We start from the raw sequence: 13,524 nt of genomic DNA, 5'->3' as shown, positions 1-13,524 counted from the left end.
CTCTTATCCACAACACAGCTACACACTAGATTAACTGCCACTAATGAAAGCCTTTATGGAAAATCACAAACTGGCATGTTTAGTTCCCTTAAATAAAAAAAAACCCTCTCATGCTAAAAGCTTTCACAAAAAGAACTTTTATTGGGGTTCCAAGAGATGCTAACTACTAGTGGATGCTGAAGAGAACTTGGTGGCAAGTGGCTTGGGCAGTGATGCTGTTGCTTTTTGTAAGTGTTGGGTCATAACGCAGCAAGCAAGCTCGACTACCACCAGGGCAGTTCAGGGAGGTTGTTCCAAAGAAGAAAAAAAAGTTTGGAAAAATTGGGCAAAATCGAGCATTCTCCCGCACAATCTTCTCCAATTTTTTGTTAATAAGCTCTGTCAAGGCACTGGCGAAATATCGAATGACCTCATGGCGAGCCAAGGAAGCCGGACCCTTTCCTGGATACAGTATGGAGCTTAGAAAGGCGGCTATGTAAGCTGTCCAGTATTTACCCATCTCCAGAACTGGTGGCAGTCTTGTAGAGAAAGTGCACATGCTGAGAAGGAGAGGGCATGCCCGCCACAAAAGAGCAGGCTCGGCCTTCAAGGTGGGTCCTGACATACCGGTAGAATCAGTAGCAGTTTGTAGTCCATAGATAATTATTATGTGTTGCATACTACACAGAAAAGTTGGGGTTGTTAAGCTTCGATTTTTAAACATACAGTGAACCTAGTTTCTCGGCTGTGAGCAGGAACTGAAGATATAAAAACTGATTACAAATAAAACACACAGGCAAAAGAACTTGCAGAAAGGTCACTGGAACATGCAGTGCAGGTTTGATTCGTCCCAGAGGGTGTGAAGGCGCATTATCGCTCTTTAGCATTGCACCTGGTGTGATTAAATGTAGGTGAGGAGCGATGGGTGTTCCTACCACACCTCTCTTGCTTTACAATTTTGTGTACTCTAATGCTCATTTAGATATTCTTAAGTGCAGTGCGTTTCAGTTACCCTTAAATAGCCAACAATTTACTGGTTCGGTTTGTTTTATGACAGAAACAACTCATAATTATTTCTTAATCCACAACTCCTTAAAAACACGATTTAGAACTTCTTATGGGACACTCTCCGCTACATTTTGAAACAAAATAATCAAAGTTAACAAATCTTAAAACGTCTTCAACTCTCACTATTCTCCCGGCACATTTACTCCCAAAATCCCATGTAGTCAAGGGCGAATTTGCACTCTCATATACAACTTCAAAATTAAACGGGCCGCTGACTTTAAAAGTGATGGCAGACCCACAACACCAAAACCCTACTGAATACAAAATCAGCCCTTTCCAATCTCTCCTTAAGATTTGACCCTGCTCTGTCGCCATACTTCCACAAACTCATTATTCCCCAACACTTCCATTGTGACCGCCTGGCCCAAACATTTCCATCTTGCTTTCTCTTCACTGCAGCACTCTTATTCATCGCCTCTGACTTTGTCATACACTTTTCCTTCCAAATTACACTTACTTTTTTTCTTAAATTACCTTCTATTCCCACACATCACCAACTCAATTTTTTACCCCCACTTACCCAGCAAATCTGATCCGCATATAGTTGTCTACAAATCCACCTTGTGCACCGTATGACCTAGTTGGTCCCCATTTGGCCATTATCCCCAGGATTCATTTGTGCCTGCTCCCTCAGTTCAAAATTGCTCTTACTAGTGGTATATTTCAACACAGCTTCAAAATGGCTGTTCAACCTTTACTAAACAAAATCAAGCAGTCTGGCATCCACTCCATGAAGACAGCACTTTTCCGCATCCCCACTCTCAGTCCTCATTTTGTACTGGCGGAATTTAATACCATTCAGCGTTCCTCACAGCACCTGCACCACCAGGCTATGCCAACAGCACTATACTGGTTCTCCTCCTGCCTATCTAACCAATTCTTACCGGCCTTCTGGTGCTCTTCCTCTTACACTTCTTTTCTCTGCGCCTTAGGTGACAATTATAGTGTTTAGTTCTCCCACAACTTCTATGCGAACAACACCCATGTCATCTTGTCTTGTCCATGCTTCACAACATTCCTTCAATCCTGTTCAGAATGTCTAATCACTACATGACTCAACCGGCTAATACAGATCTCATCGCCAAATGAAGTACTCCATTTCCCTGCCGCCACTGCGCTATATTCTCCGCCCAACCACATTTTTCACCCCATCGTTTTCTGCAATGAATTTCCTAGCTGCGAGTTTGGAAATTTCATCATGACCACTGCTACAGATGCAAGACATGATGTGTAGACCCACCCTCACCTTCAGTTTACAAAACCAAGTAAAATAACAGCCTGTTAGCTGTCATACTTACATATGCATCCACGAATCTTGATAAGGTCATCAGAATAAATTGCTGCACTGGCCCTCTATAGCCTCCCTCCACAAATACCTACCATGCTTTTCTGACAACAGGCTGGCAGACCCTGCATACAAAAGACAGCTCGTTTTCCTCCACTAATATTGGTATGGCATACATTCGGTCCAATAACTCTTACCTCCACACTCTGCCAATCACAGAGTACAAACCTCGCCAGAATTGATTTCCACCCTTATTCTCCTAGCTCCTCTACTGTGGCTGGAATTCTCTTTAAGAGCAAGTCACGAATATTACCTCTCTTTTCCTTTCCTTGTTTCCCCAGACAGAGAGAAACGGGGACAAATAACATTACAACCACCCCAGTTTCAAAACACACTAAACCAATATCTAACTGTACAAATGTGTTTTTTAAAATCTGTAAAGGTTGGTTCACTTGTTGTGTTGCACACTCTACATGTCTTATTCACCACAAAATGCATATTATTCTTGCTATGTTATTTACCTTACTTTCTAATGTACGCATCCATGATGTAAAAGGTCACTTTTTTCTTCTTTTGAAACCTTGTATACTATCTCTGAAAGAACTGCTTCCCCTTGTTTTCACAATAAGCAAATAATTCGGTTATGATTTTGATCTGTGGTGAGACGATTAATAAAATATTGTTTCATTTGTAAAAGTGTGCATGTTATTATTTATTTTCATCCACTTGAATGCCTTGAAAAGTTTATTTTAATCCCAAATGATTGTACCAGACTCTCTGGAATATGGGGCAAGCGCCCCAAAGTGCAGGGTTCTTTATACAAACCTTTGTGGATAACCCAGAGGGGTTACATTTAGAAATCTTAGTCTTTGGGTAGAAGCCACTGAACATCTTGGACATCAGTAAACTACCCATAATTAGCCTCAGATCTCCAGACACCCTAGCAATACATAACAGCTCACATTGTTGTAAAACACAATATAAAGTTTTATTTAACATGCCAAAGAATAAACAATAGCCATTATAAAATGTTGGTACAGAAAAGAATGCAGTAAATTTAAGGGTTGTTGTTCTCTCAAGGTTTTCAAGTATCCACTGATTGGGCACATACATTTTCGCTTGAAAGACGTATGGTAACTTTCAGGGGGCTTGGAGGCCGGCCGTTTCCTTCCACTGGTTGATTTTATCGTCACTCGTATTTGTTTGCACCTCTTTGGTCAGCGTGTGCCAGCTGGCCCTCCCCTAGAGCAAGTACTGCTTCCTTTCTCAGTGGCCTTCCACTACGCGCGCTGTCTGAGCTACTGTTTCTAGGTATCGCCTGCAACAGTGCATGTGCTGCAAGCACTCTTACTTCAAAGAGATATTATATATAACAAGCAGGGGCGTAACACAGGCCCCCACAGCCCCCGCAGTGCGAGGGGGCCCCGAGCTGCAGGGAGCCCCCTCAGCACAGTACTCACACCTGATAGCTCCGGAATAAACCTGGAGCGGGGCCCCTCTGTGTACCTTGCAGGGGGGCCGCTTCAACTTTCGTTACGCCACTGATAACAAGTGCTCGGCAGCCCACCTCCTGCTTAACATTTCTAGGCTTCATTGTCACTCATATTCTCTGCCTTCTAATTGGCCAGGGTGTGTTGGCTTGACTTCCAGCATAGACCAAATACTTATTGCTTCAGCTTGACTGCTGTCCTTCCACTGATTGCGCTGTTTGAAATACAACTTTTATTTTTCTTCTTCCCTGTTGTCCTTGTTCAACCTCTTGCCATTTGTAGCTATTTTTTACTGTGCCATACAAACTTCAAAGATGCTCTTTTCTACTTTGAAATGGATGTTTATTGTGACAACAGATGTTATCTGCTTCTAAATGTATGTTCATTAAGACAGGGACATGGAAATAATTGCTATCTTAGTCTGAAAGGATTTTTTGCCAAACGTAATTTGTTTCTCTTTTTCAAGCATAGGAAGATTTATTAATTTGCTTAGAATCCTAGGGGTGTTGTGCCAAGAACTAACAAGCATTGGCAAAGCCAATAGGTCTTGCCTTTGACACTAGTGATTCTGCCATTGCCTTTCTTTTTTTTTTTTTTTGTCCTCATATGCCACCGAGGTTATAGATGCGCAATCAATCGGATTACAAGCAATATGCTGACACAGTTCGAACCAACTGGGAGGGATAGTCATGGAGCCGGGGCCTCATCCCACAGCAGAAAAGCTTGACATACCAGGGACCGCCATACCATAACCTCAGAAGTTCAGCTGGGGTGCCACCCAAGTGCTGAAAGAAGGGAATCAAAGTACCGCTTATGCCAAGCAGTTGGAAATATGGCTTAATCATTGGACCTGGGAAAAAAAAACAAAAAAAAAAAAAAAAAACAAAACCCCCAGAGTCTCACTGATCCCATTTAAGAAGATGCCAAGATGATCTTTTGGCTGGATTCCCAGCTCTAGCCAAATCCAACTTAGAAACCTGCAGGGTAGAGGCGTACCAATCATTGATAGAGGGAGGTAAAGGATCCTTCCGCTTTCTGCATATCTCCCTTCTAGCCAGTAGTATAGCGTAAAATACTAGCTTCTTTGCTGAGCTGGAGACCCCCTCTAAGACTCCGAAGATCACCAACTGAGGATGTACAGTTATTCTGGAGTCTATTGAGGACGACAGGATCTTACTGATGGCTTCCCAAAACTGAGACAGAAGGGGGCATTCATAAAACATGTGGATGTCAGAGGCTGCTAGGAGACCACATCTAGCGCACACCACCATATTCCCCTGAGTAAATTTAGAAAGTCGAAGGGGGGAATAATATGCTCTGTGGATAGTAAAGATGTGGTTCCTACGCAACCACGCCGGTTTCACCACATCCCACAGCAGTCTACAAGATGTTCTCCAGACCTCATGCAAATCCGTATTACTTAATATGTCAGCCCCCCAGAGTTCCTGTGGAAGATTAAATAATCCGTCCATCTCATCCAAAATCAGATTGCACCAGGACGAGATCTCCTTCTTAGCAGGGGGTCTATCAATTAGCAGAGTAATAAGAGTACTATAACCCCCCACTGGGAATTTATTTTTACGAGAGGGCTGTGCAGAATAGGAACGAAACCAGCTAGCCATCTGCAGATATTTTAGCTTAGCAAGGCCAGGGCCAATCTTTCTACTCAAACACTCCCAGGAGAGCAATTCCCCCTCAACAAATAGATCACCCCAGACCTCCAAACCTGCCTCTCTAATGGGTGTTGCAAGTGAGTCTCCCAACCAAGATGGATTATCAGGGAGATCCCATAGGGGAGTTCTACTGCTATAGTACCCTATTTTGATAGATTTGGAAACCTGGGCCCAAGTCTTTGCCATTCCCAATAGAATTTTCAATTTAATTTTTTTAAAGAACTTGGGATCACCGAATTTCAATAGGAACCCAGACTGACTGACCCCCTCTCCCCTAAGCAGAGTAGTGTATAGGGATCCCACCCCACATTCCAATGGTTTTTTTAGCAGCACCCTAGCATGAGACAACTGGAACGCCCAGGCATAGACCTGGATATCAGGTGCGGCCAGCCCCCCCTTTTCCCTGCGCCTCCTTAACTTTTTCCACGAAATTCTTGGAAGATGTTTATTCCAGATAAAGGTATTAATCTCGGCCTGAAAAGTTTTAATGTGGTTTGGATCGAAGTAAAGGGGGATAGTATTGAAAAGAAAGGAAATCTTTGGCAAAATAGCCATCTTAATCAAATTAGCCCTTCCTAATAAAGACAGAGGAAGATGGAACCAGGACTGAAGCAACTTACGGCAGTCCTTAGCTACTTTGGAAAAATTGATATTTGCAATTTGATCTATATTTTCCACAATATCGAGGCCCAGGTATCTCAATTTATTCCCTGGCTGAATACCCGAGATACAGAAGTTCTTGTCCATACCCCATGTCATCATCTCGGTTTTAGAGGCGTTGATCTCATACCCGGACACGACACCAAATTCGGAGGCTAGCTTAACTATTTTCGGGAGAGCCGTACGGGCATCAGAGGTGAAAATAAGGATATCATCAGCGTACAGGGCCACTTTCCTTTCCCAACCCCTGTACGTGAACGCCTTGATGTCAACATTGTTTCTTAAATTTTGAGCGAATGGTTCCACGTAAAGATCGAAAAGAAGTGGGGAAAGTGGGGAGCCCTGTCGCGTACCCCTCGAGATGTTGAAGGGGTCAGACAAGATGCCATTAATCCGTACACAGGCACTTGGATTCTGATACAATAAACTAATTGCCCGGCGAAACCCAGCTCCCACATTGAACTTTGCCAGGGCCTCCGACAGATACAACCAATTAACTCTGTCAAAGGCCTTGGTGGCATCCAAGGTAAGAACCGCCAGGGGGAGGGACTCCAAAACTGCCAAGTCGATAACCCCTATTAAATCGAAAGTTAGTTCATGTAGCTGTCTCCCCCTAACAAACCCTTTCTGATCCGGGTGTAAGATATTGGGGGCAACTGAAGCTAGTCTATTGGCTTGAATTGAGGCAAAAATTTTATAGTCAACATTCAGTATGGAGATTGGCCTATAGGAACCACATGCAGTAGGCGATTTCCCTGGTTTTAAGATTACAGTGATAGACGCACTGTCCCAAGATGTCGGGGGCCGACCCCCATCCAGTAGAATGTCATTAAACAGTAGTACCAAGAAGGAGACAAGTTCCTGCTCCAGGGCTTTATAGATTTCAGCCGGTAGGCCGTCAGTACCTGACGCCTTCCCTTTTTTGGCATTCTGTATGGCCTTGATGACTTCCTCCTCCGAGATTACACTATCCAACCTCTCACTTTGCTCCTCAGAGAGCGCTGGAAGTGTGATCTTACTAAGCCAGTCTTTAATTCTGACCGAGCTGATGTTCTTATCCTCACAGTAGATATTTTGAAAAAAATCTCTGAAGGCGGATCTAATATCTTCATCCCGGGAGAGAGGGAAGCCATTGACATTAATCACCTCGATGTTGTTACGAACTTGGTCTGTTTTGGATTTCCATGCCAATAGCTTCCCTGCTCCCTCTCCATACTGAAAATGTGCGAGCTTACTGGCCTCCCATCTCTCTTGTATTCGCTGATTTAAGACGGAAGCGAGGTGGCCTTTTAAAGAAATTAACCTTCCAGACAAAAGAGAGCGATCTTCTGCTGTAGTGGAATCAGCGTCTAGTTCTAACTGAGTCTTAGCTATGTCTGCTTCCACCGATGTCACTGCTTCTTTGTATTGCCTCCTCCTATAAACCATTTTGTTTGTGATAAGACCTCTAACAAAAGCTTTAAGAGAATCCCACAACACTCCGATGCTTGCCGATCCTACATTTGTTGTTAAAAAGTGACTCACCTCAGACTTAAAAAAAAGAACATCATCCGGGTGAGAAAGTAAGGAGCGATCAAAGGACCAACTTCTAGCTGGCAAACTTTGCATCGAAATAAGCTCCATAGTTACTGCCGAGTGGTCTGATAAATGTGACGGGAGGTATTTAACATCTTTAACAGAATCTACTAAGGTATGGCTCACTAATACAAAGTCTATTCTGGATTGGTGGCGGTATTTTTGGTTTCTAAAAGAGAAACCCAACTGTTCACCTGCCCTCAACCTCCAAATATCCACATAACCGTACTGCTTCATTCCACTAAGCAAAAAGGATCAAGATTTTGATGGGATTACGAGATCGACTATTACGTGATTTATCAAGAGTGGGGTCTAAGACGATATTAAAATCGCCTGCAAAAATTACAGGCTCTGGGAGGGACATAAGGTGAGAAAAAATTGCCTCCAAAGATGACGGATCGTCCTGATTAGGACCATAATACCCCACAATAGTAAACTGATTACCCAAAATAGACATGTAGGCAATCACCCATCTACCCGCTGGGTCAACCTTAAAATCTAACACTTTAGCCCTGAGTTGTTTTTTGAAGATAATTGATACTCCTCTACAAGTCAAGGACTGAGAAGTAGAAATTGAAAAGTCGATCCACTTATTCTCCTTAACTAACGCATCCATTTCGTCTTGGACCAGATGCGTCTCTTGCAGGATGATCAGCTGTGCCTCAGAATCCCGAAGATATTGAAGTATCTTCCTTGCCCTAGATTTAGTACGCAGGCCATTTACGTTCCAGGATATTATCTTTAAATTAGCCATTTGTCTTCAATGCCTCTCAACTCCCCCCAGAGACTTGGGACATCACCTGTATGACCTAAGCTACTGTCTGATAGATACATATCTGAAATTATCCTACACCCAGTGGAATACAAAAATGCACATTCACGCTGTACAGTGTGGGCATTGTTGATTTTGGCAATGATTTGTAGCCATGCTGTATAGCAGCATGGCTAAAAATAATAGTAAAGAAAGAGACTATGAAGCATCCAGCACTAATGCACTTAAAACAAAAAATAATAAGAGCACATTAGCCATGGCTAGGTCATAGTGGTTTGTTAAATAATCTTTAGTCACAATGCAAAGCATCTGCGCTGCTGTACAGCATGGCTACAAAACACTGCCAAACCCAACAGCTCTTATAGGTGAGACCTATTTGCTTGCCAATGTTTCTTTCTTGTGTAAGCACTAAATAAGCGTGGATATGTTTGCTCTGTCCGTCGCGTTATTTGTGCCATCCTGCCCTCCTCCCACTGTCTATGGTGTTGCTTGCCCCTTACCGGCCCCTCCCATCGGTCGTTGAGATACTTGATCCCTCCCGCACTCTTCCCTTTGTCCATGGTGTTCCTGGCACCTTCATGCCCTCCTCCCGCTGTCCGTGTTGCTTGCCCCCTACCCCACCTGTGTGCTGCGTGTGCTGCTTGCCCCCATCCTTCATGTGTTGTGTTGCTTGCCTCACCCCTCCTGCTTGAAAAAAGAACTATGACTCAGCCAATGCTGGTCGTGTCAACACGCAAGCCCTATAAAGGACACTGCAGAAACAGAAATACTAGTTAATGTGTCAGGCAGGTGCTTGAAAAAGATGATGCTTCTATTATTCTATTTGTTTCTAGTTTTATTTAAGAACAAAATAGTTCTGGTCCCGGGGAGATGTGCATATCTGTTACAAACAGCAGACTGAGTAACTGGAAAATGGAGTACCCCATTCCAGAACACAAAAGGGTTAACACAGGCAGTGGCAGCTCATATGTGCCCCAACTCACTGACAAAGTGAATAAACTCAGTACAGGAAGGGGATGGAGCCTTCACATTTCATGGTTCTTCGGGCTTTGGCCTTGCAGCAAACACAGTGGCAAGGAGAGAGCCAATTATAACAAGTTTTACTGAAGTGGACGCGGGCATGCTGCGTAACTGCGTGAGATTACTAGCTCAATTCACGAAGGCTTCAAGGCAGGCTAGCAGACAATAAAAACTTTCAGAGGTCGTCAATTACCAATGAACCAATGGCTTAGAAAGGTGGAGAATCCTTAATGCTGGGTAAAAAAACAGTTGAAGCATTTATCCATACTAGCAGGTTGGGTTTTAAGTGGGAGCGAGATACATTTGATCCATTCTGGGTGGTGGTAAAGCTGCACGGTTAAAGGGTGTCTCAAATCTGTGCCACTGTTATACGCTGGTGGCAACCAAAATCATGGGTTTGCAAAGAAGCAAAAAGCACATAGTTTAACAAAAAATATATCATGGCAACCTATCTCTTTTCTGTAAGACAAAAGACTCAAATTTCTCTAACTTTCAGCCATGCTGCACAGCAGCCATGTGACTGTACAGCATGGCTAAGAGACATTGACAAAGCCAAATGGCCCTCCCATAGGCCAGAGCTATTGGATTTGTCAATGTTTACTACCCTAGGATGAGAATTCTTGTTGCGGAGATTCTGCCCCGAGTACGGAGACTCTCCCACAACTGCGGGGCTTCTGCCACGACTGCGGAGACCCTTTGTGAATCAGGCCCAATTCTTTAAATTCCCCGGCTTGTGGGAAGTGATTACCAAGCATATGATTTCTGAGATGTGGTGAATGCCCAGGCAAGATATTTTTAAGGAATATCTATCCAGGTTGGAAATAAATTCCTCAATTTACATCTAGGGAGTAAAATCTACTGCTGGCTCAAGGACCCCAAGTGGCAGAACTACAGATCGGTTAGATATTGCCTCTTAAGAGCAATTCTTACAGTCTCTGCCCTGCAGCAATGGACGTGGACATCACCAAGAAGTGCATGCCTAACGATATCTGAGAAGTAGGTGATGAAGCGGCAATTTACTGATTCTTAGCAGCATCTACACCAGGGACAAACCCTCCATAACTAGCAACAATTCTCCAGCCACGTTTCTCTGGAGTACTGTAAAACACCAGAGTAGAGGCGCATATGCAACAATGCTATGTTCAGCCTATTATGCTTTATCCTCTGTTTAGACTATATCAATACTAATTTTGTTATTACTTCTCAGACCACTTAATCAACAACACCTTTTCAAATCTGCTGCTCGCCTTCTATTCACTATGTTTGAATCATTGTCATCCGGTGCCCACTATTTTGCATGTGGAGTGGTTATGCTCAGAGAGTATGGCACTGACACTGTGTTGCCTTCCATGACCTGACTTGTCTTCCCCAAACCTAATTTGGACCAGCTGGCTCTCTAGACCACTGGCATGGTCTGTCTTGTAGTAGCCGCCTTCAATATTACTTTTTGTCATCCGCCACCCCGTGACCATCCACAACTCTACTTGCCTCCATTCATAACTCGCTTGTGTTCTTCTACCTCATCTTCTATACCTTCCGCTATTCTACCCACATTGTGTTGATATATACTTCACTCTGGGAACCATTCTGTCTTAATATTGTTACTGACTGGTCAACCCTATATTCCAACCTAATTTTTTGGGCGATGTTAACTTTTCAATAAATCAACTGCAACCGATTCTCTCCTGCTTATTTCTCACCATTCATAAGCCCCCTTTTTCCAGCTAGTCACTCGCCTTACACATTGTAAGGGGTGCAAAATGTACTCATATTCATATTGGCTAACCATTTCAAAACATTTATTCCCATCCTTGTCGACTGGCCAGGCCATTCAGCCACCCGATTTTCACCCATACTTGACCATCTCTTCTTTGCACCATAACTGCTCCCAATTCTCTACATCTTAGAAACTAGCAAGGCAGGTGCTCGAACTGCCATCCTTGAGATCACACTTTACTCGTCTCAGAGGTGTGCTCGACACCCAGGACATAATGTTTGGGGTCAAGGGCAACAAGTTTTCATTTGTATTTTGTGCTTGGGACAAGTAGGTCAAACCCCCTGCAGCACAAACCCTTTGGCTCCAGTTTACAGTACCACATTATGGATCAGGGAAGGGCATTGTCTGTGCTTAAGGTAATTGTATTCATGGTTCAATAATGCAAAGCCTTTATTATTAGGGTGAGAGTTCTAAGGAAATGTTGTAAGCTTGGACTGCACTACTGACAGTAGTTCTGGTATAAACATGGGTACACACAATTTCAAAGTTTAGCAGTGTGAGGCTTTGTATAATGCTTCCAGAATGCTCTGATTAGATGCAAATATTTGCAGAAGCTTGAAAGCACGATGGGTGATTATTTCCTTTCAAAATAAAATATTCACAAACAAATGTAACTAGGACAAAAAAAAACATTTTGCTAAACTACAATTTTAGGTGCCATTTCTTTGCGGCATCATTTATAAAATGTGTTGATGCATGTTAGTATTTCAAAAAAATATTCCTAATGAAAATCGATGTAACCAGTTTCAACAGGAATATAGGAAATAAAAAAAATGAACAATCATTGGCAAAGTCAGTAGGTTTGAAATTGCTTGTCAGCCTTTTGGTTTTGTCAATGCGTATCTTGTTTAGGCATGATTTTTGTAAAACCTTATTGGCATGGGAGCTACCGGGCACTCTCCTTTATAACAAGCATTGACAAAAAGCACCCAAAAAAATATGTGTGGCCTAAAAAGCACACATTGCTACATTAGTTCCTGGCACTGAACAAAGCTATTTTGTGTGCCAATATGCTCCTTGTGAAACAGCAGAATGCTGTCACTCATAGTGAAGCCAGCCGATAGATAGACAGAGAGATAGAATTTTAATAAACATAAAAGGTCTTGGTTAACGTCAGACTGATTTGGGCGCCCATTTATTAAATAAATCTCAAAAGTGGGCTCATGGTATATTTCCTTGCATTCATGCAGATTTACGGCTTTCATGAATTCACAAGAATTTACAGAAGGTGGTCTAGAAATCATAGTCCTAGAAAATATTTGTAAACTGCACAAGCAAAAATGCATACGTAGATTAGCTCATGCGGAAATCTGTTGAGCGTTCGCCAGTTCACTTAACCTCCAACCACTTTTTTTTTCCAAAACCTGGAAGAAGTTTTACATCTGCCATTGCCAGGAGTAAATTTCCAACCTTTCTCAGTATGAAAAAGGATTAGGGAAGAGCTGGTGAAAACCCTTAAAACATGCACGTTAGAAGGTTTGCACAGACTCAAAAGGGCATTCAAGTCCTGGAACTATTGCTTATCACTACCTTCAACCCCGTTATGTAGAACTGTGGAAAGGATGCAAAATAAGGGAATTGCTAGTATTCAAACCCTACTATGGTATGAATCTGGCATAATCAGAGAAGCTATATCAGAGCTCTTATATAATGAAATTGATGCCATAATTGGTCACTACACTACGTGGCACGAAAGAGACAAGTGGATTTTGTTACTGGGCAAGTAGATTTATGAAGCAACCTGCCCCATGGACAAATAGATATTTTATTAAATTCCACACACCAGTCTTCTCCTTCAGTTCTTTGGTGTATTACCTTTACATTGGTCTCCACTGACGGAACTTGTCACTGACCTTTGCCATTAGTCATAACGCATCCCTTTTTTCCCCAAAGAATTCAAATCTTTTCCTAAGGATGCATCTTGCCAATCTGCCATCCTTCCTAGGCCAATGCTGACATTCTCTGTCGCTACAACCATAAAACGGTGTTCCTTAAGAATCCCTCTGACCTCTGGAACCCTTTATTCTTGATCCCCCTAACCTCGATCAGCCAATTCATCCTTTACTGAGAAAAACGTAGGTTTCTTTTTCAATAACAACACCGTGGTATTTTGCATTGTCAACCAAATTGTAAGCCCTGAATTTTTTCAACCGCACTTGCTGTGAAATATCCTGCCTTGTCACTGTTACCCCGACAGCCACGCTCGAGTATGTTATGTTATTTTC

At 42.8% G+C, this 13,524-nt stretch overlaps 1 protein-coding gene across 2 annotated transcripts in view; it reads right to left on the bottom strand.

Moving 5' to 3' along the window:
• The window catches only part of ABHD12 (abhydrolase domain containing 12, lysophospholipase), a 487,344-nt gene that overhangs the window by 293,583 nt on the left and 180,237 nt on the right, over positions 1–13,524 (bottom strand). The gene's annotated exons all lie outside the window — the stretch shown is intronic.

The sequence above is a fragment of the Triturus cristatus genome, chromosome 6 (genome assembly GCF_964204655.1).
Source record: "Triturus cristatus chromosome 6, aTriCri1.1, whole genome shotgun sequence".
Classification (NCBI taxonomy): domain Eukaryota; kingdom Metazoa; phylum Chordata; class Amphibia; order Caudata; family Salamandridae; genus Triturus; species Triturus cristatus.
The sequence above is the reverse complement of the archived record's forward strand: the minus strand, read 5'-3'. Positions and strand labels throughout refer to the sequence as shown.